This window comes from Raphanus sativus, chromosome 5 (assembly GCF_000801105.2).
Source record: "Raphanus sativus cultivar WK10039 chromosome 5, ASM80110v3, whole genome shotgun sequence".
Classification (NCBI taxonomy): domain Eukaryota; kingdom Viridiplantae; phylum Streptophyta; class Magnoliopsida; order Brassicales; family Brassicaceae; genus Raphanus; species Raphanus sativus.
The window spans coordinates 11,197,077-11,209,411 of NC_079515.1; the positions used below are offsets into that span (position 1 = coordinate 11,197,077).

General features: G+C 27.4%; 1 long non-coding RNA gene across 1 annotated transcript; it reads left to right on the forward strand.

Moving 5' to 3' along the window:
• Window positions 1–10,385: 10,385 nt before the first annotated feature.
• Window positions 10,386–11,932, forward strand: LOC130512755 (uncharacterized). Its single transcript, XR_008946340.1, has 3 exons — window positions 10,386–10,564; window positions 10,870–10,961; window positions 11,047–11,932. It is a non-coding gene; the product is annotated as an uncharacterized LOC130512755 (long non-coding RNA).
• Window positions 11,933–12,335: the final 403 nt, after the last annotated feature.

Sequence of the window (12,335 nt, forward strand, 5' to 3'; positions counted from 1 at the left end):
GATAAGGCCCAGACTTGTAGCGCTGGGGGGCATTCAAAGAGAAGGTGGTTGATCGACTCCACTGGGTCGGCACATCTAGGACAGCTCCTATCGTTGCCCAGGTGTCTATAGGTGAGGCTCTCTGCCGTCGCCACGCATCCCGAGATAGCCTGCCATAAGAAATGTTTCATCTTACTCGGGGCCTTCGTCTTCCATACTTGTTTTTGGAGACTCGTGATGCTTGGCTCAAGAACCCTCTCGTCCATAAGACTGAGTTTGTTCGAGCAAAGTACTTCGTAACCAGTCTTGACCGAATATATTCCTGACTTTGTATGGTTCCACACATATCCATCTGGGACTGACGACCGAGAAAGTTTCAGTCCAAGGATAAGAGGGATGTCCTCTGGATGGAAAAAATCCCGTAATAGCGGTATGTCCCACTCCTTGGTATCATACCTAATAAAGGACTGAACAAGGGGTTGGGGTAGTCTATAAACGATGTGGTCCGCCGGTCTGGGTGGTCGGGCTACGGAGTCAGGGATCCATGGTTCGCTCCATACCCTCGTATCACGGCCAGTTCCAATCATCTTCCGTAGGCCTAGCTTAAGTAGGGGTCGTGCTGCCATAATACTACGCCATCCATATGATGGTGAGTATATCTTCCGATCTTCTAAGGGGGAGGAATGACTATAGTATCGTCCCTTTAGTACCCGTGCTAACAAAGAGTTTGGGTAATGTATAAAGTTTTATTTAAAATTGTCTCTTTTCCCAAACAAATTTTCAGTTACATAAATATATATATATATATATATATCACTATACATATATACAGAATTTCGTATTATCTAAGTGAGCAGGTTTCTTATATGGCATCCCATTTATCAAATTTACATTGCACTAGATCTTGACCCGCGCTTTGGAAGCGCGGAATATTTTACGATGAAAAATTTCACTAATAACTTAACAAATATTTTGGTAATTTTTAAAAGTGTGTATTTAAAATATTTTTTGCATTTAAATCAGCATTTTAAATTCAACCCGATTGTGATTATACCGGTTAATTCGGAGATCTGATAATTCAATTTAGGTTTTTAAAATATTCATATTAAAAAAATTACTAAAACCCGAGATTAACCGATTGAACTGTTGGATGACCGATATGTAATCTAATTTGATTTAAATTGTAATAATTTCATAATTTGTAATCTTATACTCCAAATTTTAAAGTTCATTATTTTACAATTTATGAAATTATGACGTTTCTACAAAATTTTAAAAAGAAAATGATAGATATAACATAACTAAGATTAATTATTGTATTGTTTGGAAATATTGATAGTAGTATAAAAAATATATTGTTTGGAAACATTGATAGTAGTATAAAGAAATAAATATATTGTTTGGAAACATAGATAGTAGTATAAAGAAAGAAACATTAATGATTTAATGTAAGTTTAACTATAAAGTATAAAGGTATATTTAATTTAAAAATTTACAAAATAAATGTTAGGTCTAATAGAATGTTTCTGTTTTAATAAGATAGATTGCTTTGCTCTCTAATACAACATTATCGATGGTAAGGTTGTGTATGACAGTAAGGATAATTAAATTGTCCGGGATGTGAGACCGGATCAGTTGTCTAATCCAATCCACACTAAAAGTTTGGGTACTTAAGTGTCTGCATTCATACGAATTCGAGTAATAAGAATTTGTGGAAACAAATAATCGGATATTGAATGATGCATTATTATACATTGTTTATATGATTTTGAAACAAAATTAATTATAACAATTTTGAAAGCTTAAAATAAAATTAAAAACATAAGCATATCCCTTATATATTAAAAGATAAGAACTACAACATTTGAGATACCCATATGTCATCACCACAATGAAAATTATTAGAGAAATAAGTTGGTCATTCTACATATATAATAATTTTTTTATTAGCTAACCATAAATTAATTATTAATGTTATTCATTTTTTAAACAAAAATTACGAAATTTTCTAATCGCTAAAGTATATACGACAATTAATGATTTTGAATAATAAAGATTTTTTAAAATAGTGTATCTTCTATCATTTTTAATTTAACTTATTAAAATAAATTAAAAAACCACATTAACCATATAAGAATACTTTTATATTTATATTTTGAATTTTTAAAATGACTATAAATTATCAAAACTGTTAAAAGTCTCACATTGATATTTTTTTGATCCGTGATTTAAATGTTTTTGTTATGACAACATACAAATGATTACAAAATCATATAAGCAAAATTTTTATTTAATAAATAATATATATATATATATATATATATATATATATCATTTAAATTAACTGTGTACCATTGACCAAAAAAAAATTAACTATGTACCATATAAAAATACATAAATATTTTAATTTCAAATTTTTTTATGAAAAAAATTATTTTTTGATAATATCTTTGAACAAATATTGAAAACTCAATATTTTAATTTTAAACTTTGCACTGGATTTATTTGTTAATTAGAAATTTCTAAAACTTTAAAAATTACAGAATGAAAATTTTGTTACCAGTTATTTAGATTTTTTGTTATAATAATATATAAATGGTCAAAAAACAATATCAGTATAAAACATTATTTAATAGATATCATTATTATAAATATACTGTATATCTATGTTAATATTATTTAAATTTAATTATATACCATATAAAATAGAAAAAGTGTCTGTTTGGATTAATAAAATTTATTTATACGTTCGCAGCAAATTAATTATATACGTAATAGTTACTGATTTTTTAATTATTTAATATAAAGTTATTATTTTATAATATATAATACGTAAAAATAATTTTTATGTAATGTTTATTACGCACAAAACGCAGATCTTAACTTAGTTTAACTGGTAAAATTAGATTTACCAAAAAGATAGTAAAACTAGAGTGGATCGGCACGTTTGGGTGTCTTTTTCATTAGTTTTCATGTAAATTAAAATTGATATGTGTAATTATTGATGTGGTGGTTAAAGTTTGGTGCTTATTATTCGATTTTTTAATTTTTGTAATTAGAATTTTAAATTTAATAGATTTGATATGTATGATGATGTATTTTTATCTACAATTATTAAACGTAAATGTTTAACTTCATATTGTAGTTGTGTTTAAATTTTTTGAAATATAAATTTGATATGTATTGTAATGATTTAAAATATTATATATGTTTCACAAAACAATACATATTTATATATTTCAACTCATTTTCTCTAACTTTTAGTTTTTTTTTATAATTAAAAGGATCCATATTCTTAACATGTTCTGCATTGGACCAAGTTTGTTTGGTATTTTTATAAATAATATAAATACAATATTTAATTTGTTTCATAACGATCAAATATTACATGCTCGGTGTAATAACCGCAAAAAACTATAATCCCTAATTTGTTAGAAATTAGAAATATGAATTAATTTGCATTATTACCTTTGTAGCTTTTTATGTGTAAAACAATTCACTAGTTATAATTTGAAAATTTTAATTTTCTCGAATTTACATATCATATTGCAGCGAAAATTCAGCTTTTGAACATATATCTAAATTTGAACTTTCTTAAAAAAATTGTATTGGATTGGATGGTAAAATTATAAAATCAACATATTAGAGTAGCAAAATTATGGATCTTCGATCTGAACTAAATGTACCCTAATTTTTTAAAAATATCTGATTGTTCCCTTTTCTACAAAGCCGTAGAGTGAATTCGTTCCAAAGTTTGTTTACAATTTGCCTACAATGATATAGGAGATAGACTAAAGAACTGAGAAATAAATCTAAATCAGTTACAAAAAAAAATTCTAAATCTAATGGTCAAAGTCAATAATGATAACGTGAAATATTTCATAGTATAAATGACATTGACATGTCAATTATAAAATCTATTTGACATGTCAATTTTATAGCTTCATAAACTATTTGATTAAATAAAAATCTCATAAGTTATAAATGACATTGACATGTCAATTAAATAAAATTAGTGTTTTGAAAGAAAAAAGGAAATAAATCATTAATTACTTGAACTTACTTTTTTGGTCAATAATTACTTGAACTTACTTAAAATTTATACTTCAATCTTATTGTATATGACTAAACAAGAAATGCTTAAATGGGTTAATATTGACTTTCTTCCCGTCTAAAATTCCAAAATACAATTTTGCCTCTACAATTTTTCTTTTCAGATAGCACAATTCCACAAACGTAGTTGGTAAATATATAACATTCCTTTTCCTCATCAGACTAACTTGTCGATGTGTTTGACCAATTCGTTTGAAATTTATGCACGATTAAAAACCCGAGTATGGGGAATTCTCTAATCAAATATTTATCGTATTATATAAGAGTATCCTCAATATATTAATCCAGGATCATCAGAAGATTTTTTTTTGTAGCTACATTTCATTACCAAGATGATTTTTAGAATCTTTAGAAAAACAAGTTGGTCCATCCAAATACATATATTATATTTTTTTATAAACTAACTACTAAATTGATTATTAGTGTACAAAATAATATTTTCAATTTTTTCTTTAAACAAAAGTTACAAAATTACCTAATATGATTAGTATATATGAAAAAATTGATTATTAGTGTATAAAAAAATATTTTCAATTCTTTACTTAACCAAAAGCTACGAAATTACCTAATATGATTCTTTGTTGTCATGGTTGGAGATATTATGATTCTAATTACTTAAAATATAAATCTATTTATTGTTAATATACTAAAATTAAAAGTAAAACTAAAATAAATAATAAACACATTTAAATTTTCACTGATAGTATTATCCAAAAGTTCTGCAATCTGATGCCTAGTAAAGAGTAACGTGTCCTATTGAAAATAAAAAAAAAAACATTTCTTGGGATTTTTTTTTAACTTGCTTTTTGGTGTTCTTCTCCATCTCCTTCACTTGCAGTCATCACTAACCTGGAACTTCAAAGATACAAAACATGTATTAATTAATTTGTACATAACAGATCATACACAGATTATAAGTATATGTTATGCTATAAAACCACATTTATAAACTTGTCAAACCATAACAAACGTAAGAACTCAATTCATATAACAGAATCAGATATACTTACTCTTACCAGAACTTTTTTTTTGAGAATTTCTCTTACCAAGTTGCAGACAAAACTCTTAGTTTTTTTTTGAAGATTTACATTAAAAATAAGTAACTTCAAATTCAATAATGCAAAGAGAATTGAGAAGAATTGGAGAGTATTAATTTGAAAAGGAAAGAAAATAAATCTAAATAAAGACCAAACATAAATTTGCATGGATTAACTTTTTGCTACATTTAAAACAGAGAAACAAGAAAAGAAAAGAGAATGAGAATAAATCCATAAATTAATTGTTTGGAATTTATTGAACTCGTGACATTTGGTGGAATTTAAAGTTGATATGTTTTTTCAAAAAATCTGAACGTGTTGTTAATGATATGAAAAATTTAGGGTTTTAATTCTTTTGAAGATTTTTTAGTTGATATTTTTTTTGTTAAATAGATGCCATGTGTCAATTCAAAAAAAAAGATGCCATGTGTCAGAAATTTGTTAGTCATGTAGTATTACACTAGTATTACCTCTCGTGCTTCGTACGGATCAATAAATTTTATTGTATCTCAAATATTTTGATCATTAAACTCTAGTGATTTTAAACATATTAAATAAATTATTATTTTTGTCACATCTTTAAAAAAAAAATCAAATTCACTTAAACTTAGCACATTGTATAAAAATACAGATTTCGCATTGGTACATAAACTTAGCACCTTATATAAAAGAATAGATTTCATAGAACATGTCAAATATCAAATGTATGTAAATTGTGGTTAAAATCTCTTAAATGAATATACATGTACGCGCTTTTTCATATCCAAATTATATATCTGCAAAAAAAAAAATCATAAGTAGATCAGTAGAGTTAACAAACGTTAAAGTTTTATCATAAACATGATAAGTAGATCAGTATTCTATGACATAACAGAAATTAACATCTCTCATTTTTTTTTTAATTCTCTTTTAACTTTTATCATGTTTTGTTCACAGAAACTTGAATTCTATTTCCTTTGCTATATAAAAATAAAAAATCTATGTAAAACTGAGTTTCGTTTATTTAAACATTTTAAATTAACAGTTTTAGATATCATTATTACAAATGTAAATGTTTTTACCTTTCTCCACAAGAATATATATTTCACATTGAGAACAAAACTCTGACTTTCTATTCCTTTCAAAAAAATCAAATAAAGTATAATTTGATAGAATTTTCAACTTATATTTTGAAGAAGGAATCATAGAGAACTATTAAAAAAATAGATGAGAAGATGAATCGATAAAGAAGAGGTGGAAAGAAAAATACAGATTTTATTAAGGAGATGAAGCAGTTAATATTGAGAATTGCTTAATTTTTTTCGTGATGACAGTCAGAGAAAAAATAGGAATTTTTTTTGCAGTTACATACGACGTTTAAACAAAATGAACGTGATACAATTTTGATTTTTTGTAATGTGTTAAATTTTAAATTTTTGAAAACAGTTTAGTTTTTTGATTTTTATGGTTTTCTAAAGAAATTACACATGTCAATTTCTGATTGCTTGGATGACTTGTGCTTTAGTATATAAGAATAATATTATTTTTTGTATAATATTTGGTGTCATAGTTGGAGATAACAAAAAAATTTGACACCAAAATACCAAATTTAATATTATTTTAGTATTACATTTGATGTGGAGATATTCTTAGTTTAGTTCTTACCAATAAATGGAGAATCATTGAAGATATTCTTGCTTCCAACGAGTTTCCAGTAATGATTGCTGTCGCATTGAGCTATGTGACTTTTGGTGTTTTGATCTCTTTGAAATTATTAATTACTAGTATATAATCCCGTGCAATGCACAGACCAATTTTGCTTGCAATAAATTTAGTTTTTATATAAATATTGAATTTTATTTTTTTGTCAAAACTAATTATTATATTTGTTATATGTCTGGGGAGTTGGATAAACTAAAAACTAAAATTAGAGGTGTGGCATTGAAACAAAATAGGTTAGAACATGTTAACTGGTTTATTATGATTTTTCAGAGATACATGTTTGGAAGCAATATTTATAGAAAAATAAGAAATAAATACACATAGAAAATAGTTTTTTTTAGAAAATAGTTAAATATTATTATATATGATTCGTTTAGTTTAGTTTATACTTTTTTATAAATAAGTCTTCTTTAAAATATAAATCTATTTATTGTTAATATACTAAAATTGAAGTAAAACTAAAATAAATAATAAAAAACATTTAAATTTTCACTAATAGTATTATTCAAAAGTTCTGCAATCTGATGCCTAGTAAAGAGAAACATGTCCTATTGAAAACAAAAGAAAACATTTCTTGGGATTTTCTTAACTTGCTTTTTTGGTGTTCTTTTCCATCTCCTTCACTTGCAGTCATCACTAACCTGGAACTTCAAAGATACAAAATATGTATTAATTAATTTGTATATAACAGACTCATACACAGATTATAAGTATATGTTATGCTATAGAACCACATTTATAAACTTGTCAAACCATAACAAACGTAAGAACTCAATTCATATAACAGAATCAGATATACTTACTCTTACCAATTTTTTTTCTTTTAAGAATTACTCTTACCAAGTTGCAGACAAAACTCTTAAGGAGATGTATTCAACTAAGAGTTTGAAGTGATTTGTATTAAAATTACAAATCCACTGTTATTCAAACGTGGATTTTAAAAACACTTTAAAATCCAGTGTTATTAAACTTGACATTTTATAAAACACTTTAAAATCCACTGTTATTGAACAAAACTTAAGTTAGAGATTTTAGAGTGATTTAAATGTTTCTAGAGTATTTGAGGTGATTTCTTTAGTTATAAAAATAAAAATACAAATCCCACTGTTTTAGATGAGATTTCAAAGTGTTTTAACAAAAATCACACCAAATCCTCTAATTCTCCTACAATCATCTAAAAACTCATTAAAAATCAAATCACTTCAAATTTCAGATTCAATACATCCCCTTAGTTTTTTTGAAGATTTACATTAAAATACGTAACTTCAAATTCAATAATGCAAAGAGAATTGAGAAAAATTAGAGAGTATTAATTTGAGAAGGAAAGAAAATAAATCTGAATAAAGACCAAACATAAATTTGTACGGATTAATTTTTTGCTACATTTAAAACAGAGAAACGACGGAAGAAAAGAAAAGAGAAGGAGATTAAATCCATAAATTAATTGTTTGGAATTTATTGAACTCGTGACAATTGATGGAATTTAAAGTTGATATGTTTTTTTTAAAAAAAAAATCTGAACGTGTTGTTAGTGGTATGAGAAATTTAGGGTTTAATTTTTTTTCAGTTGCTAAAACTTGTAATCGATAGAAGATTTTTTAGTTAATATTTTTTTTGTTAAATAGATGCCATGTGTCAGTTCAAAAAAATAGATGCCATGTGTCAGAAATTTGTTGGTCATGTTACTTGCAATTTAGTATATAAAGAATTACCAAGGATGTAAAAATGGATCGGAATATGGTATGGTTAACTTTGTAGATATGATTTTTATGATTTAGCTCATAAACCAGAAATCAATCACAAACCAAAGAAACTGAGATTCGTAGGTAAATAAGTCTAGAACTTTTAATTTGATGATATATAGAATAAAACAATAGTTTTGAGAGACATGTGGTGCTATTATAAGAAATAGCTCGTAGACCCACAATACACAGAGGCGGACCCACATGGAAGAAAGGGGGTGCAATTGACACAGGTTAAATATAAGGGAATAAAGATTTAGGCTGTATATCGTAGTATGAAATGGCTCAGTTGGTCGTTGTGTCCTTCTATTGACCCCCCTAACGTGACTTCGACTCCCAGTCCTACGCCCTCTGTTGTCCATTTTTAGTTTAAATTAATTATAGTTTGGGCTTTTTTGTTAGGCTTGGGGTAAGTATTGATTATGACCCAGGTTAAAATCTCTCCTGGGTCCGCCACTGACAATACATGCATTAAATTTTTTGATCCATATAGGTTTGATCTCTATATTTTTTGCATCTATTAATTAATATCATTAAATTGGTGATTTCAAAATATTAGGTTAGCATTATCTTAATGTAAATTTTTATTTTATAATATGGGTTTATGGTTAAGCGATATAATTATATATATATATATAAATATAAATTTTGTTCACATAATCATGGTTTTGGGAATATAAAATTCTTTCAGTTGTAACATTTTGTATTGTTTAACCTTTTCTTCGGTTATAAGTTTTGTTAACCGATTTAGCTTTGTATTGCTCTTTCTACACGAGATTAGGATAGTTAAATGTAAGTTCTTTTAATATGAGTTTATGGTAGTGAATATTGACACACGGTCCAAATATAAAGACAATAAAGTACAATCCATGGTAAATCTTTTTTTTTTGATAATATACGGTTCAAAATCTAATCAACTAAGTGTTTTCCTTACCATGTACATAAATAAACAAAAATAAAATTAAAAAAAAAGAATTTTAAAATAAAAAGTTCGTTAATTTTTAGATTCTGTTAGTTTCTTACAATATTTAATTTTAAGCTTAATATAATTATATGTAAAAACAAATTACTTTGTATATGTTGTATTGAATTTTTCAAAACGAGTATAAAATTACTAAAACTTTTAAAGTCTCACATAAACTTTTGTGATCATGGTTTAATTTTTTCTGTAATAAGATACAATGGTTATAAAACCATATGAAAAAATAGTTTTATTTTAATAGGTGTTTATGTTATATATATATATATATATATATATATATATATATCGTTTAAATTAAACCATACATCATATAAAATACATACTTATATTTTGATATTTGCATTGAAAATATATTGAAAAGTTAATATTTTAATTTTGAAATATTCATTTTTTTAAATGATTATAAATTATTGAAACCACTAAACATCCCACATTAAAAATCATTCGTTAGTATAAAAAGTTTTTACACAAATATCCAAATAATCATAAAGTCATATGAGTAAAAACCTCATTTAAAATATTCATATTAAAAGTATACTATATCTCTATGTTAGTATCATTTAAATTTAATTATACATCATTTACATAGATAAGATTGATTGTTTACATATATCATCTATTATTATAAAGAAGAGTTGTTTCTCTCCTGTTGACACGTAGGACGACACGTCAGAAATTCGGTCGCTGAGCGTTCGACACGTGTCCTCCTTTAATGAAACGCATCGTATATTTGTTTCTCTACCATCCGGGCTTTGATTTGGGCTCGACGTCGCGTTATGTTTGGCGGCCCAAAGACCACTTCGCCCTGTAGAAACTCTAATCTGCGATGAAAAGCACATTTGTGTTCTCCGTTTCACATCGATCGGCGGAGGAGATGACGTTCCAGTTCCATAACGGGGGCGTTGTGATTTCTTCGACTTTAATCTCATTGTCTTTAATCCCACTAAATCGAATGCCCACTACGATCTGTTCGGTTGAGTTGTTCAGTCGGCGATTTCATGTATAAATAGGTTTGTATCTCGATTCTGCTAATCTCGCTCTCGAACTGTATCATGTTTATTAGCTCATAGTAGTGGAAATGGTGTTTCTGGATTCACAGTTTTATCACGCTCCTCCGCTTGAGTTCATACATCATAACTATACTTTTTTCATTACATTTTTAGTTTTTCTGTCGTATTGAATCATTATTTTCCAGTTTTCTGTTTATATCTTTGTTTGACATATTTTGAATAAGACTAATTAAAACTGTTTATTGATTGTTCTATAATTTTTTTATTTTTCTGATTATAACTGCTTGAATTCATCTCTGATTCAGACGGCACGGATGAACAATTAAACCCGCTTGAGATCATAAGTCTGATTCAGACGGCACAGATGGAGATCTTCAAGGGCCTCAGAGACACAAAGGTTAACATATTAAATCGGTTTTGTTGGTATGTTATCCCAGAATCGGCTCTGTTTTCGAGTACTGACAGTATCACTTTCATTACAGGGGAAGCAGTCAGTGTGTTCTTGAAGAATATATTTTGAACAACTCTACTCCCTCTTTTCTTATTGTTTTCCATTAGCTACTATGATGAAAACCATCATCTGTCCGCTAACACATTTGTCAACGTTTCTGTTTATATATTTCAGACATTATCTATTTTAAAGGTTCAATTGATCCATATGATATATATATTGTACTACCATATGCATACTGAAAACAGATATAAAGAAAGAGAAATATCATGGTTAACTTGAATATTGACAGGTGTGTTACATAAGAAGCACTATATATACGTTAATCAGTAGAAGTTTAGTTATGTGTGTGAATGATTGTTTGTTCACTTTTTTCACAAAGGAGTGTGACAACGTTTAGCGTGAGTGTTATCCAACTTGAAACTGCACTTTGTTTTATCATGTGTATGTCATACATTTTTTGTGATGCTGTTGGAGTAAAGGGAAGGAACATTATGAAAGCATCTTCAACTGTCACTACTGAAATTGTCGATCACAGATAAGTCTTTTTAAGGAGAATACAAAATCAATTTTTGTATTCAGTGATTCTGATATGTTTTTGTAGGTATGGTGCAAAGACAGCAGAGGCCACAAACAGAGAAACGCGGGGTTTGGAGCAGCAGGGCATGCTCTTAGAACAGCGTGGACAGTTTTCATGATCAGACAAGCTCTCCCAAAGAGCCTGTAGTAAAGAGTGTGTTTAATTGATGTCTAAAACCGCAGTTAAAACGGCAGCCTAATAAAAAAAAAGGGAAAGGAGCTTTTTTAAATCAACCGAGAAAAAGAGTTATAAGTGGATGTTGTGTTGTTTGTACATCAGTTTCATTGCCTTGGTGCAAAAGCAATACCCATTTGAAAAAATAGGTTTTGGTTATTGTTGTTGGGGCATGTGTTTCTTTAAGAATCAATAGCTATATGCAAACATAGACACAATATTTTTTATTGGGTATGCTTAGTCACTGAGAATGATAATTTTTTTTGTATGTCATGCTGCTGTGTTTTTATAATCTTTCCTTTAAGTTGTGGTTATTACAAGGGAGAATAGTTGGCAGTGGCAACTGGCAGTAGAATGAAGGAGCAATTATATTGAAACAAGACGAACAAAGTGACCTTCGTATCAAAACGTCTTATTAGCATGAATTAGTGCTCACTATAGTAAATAGTTAATTTTATTATATACATAAAAACAATAAGAATTCCTAATAGATGGATGATGTAATAATCATGCAAGCCAATTTCGTAGATTATGCGTGAAAAAAAACTTCAGTTACATATCATGGA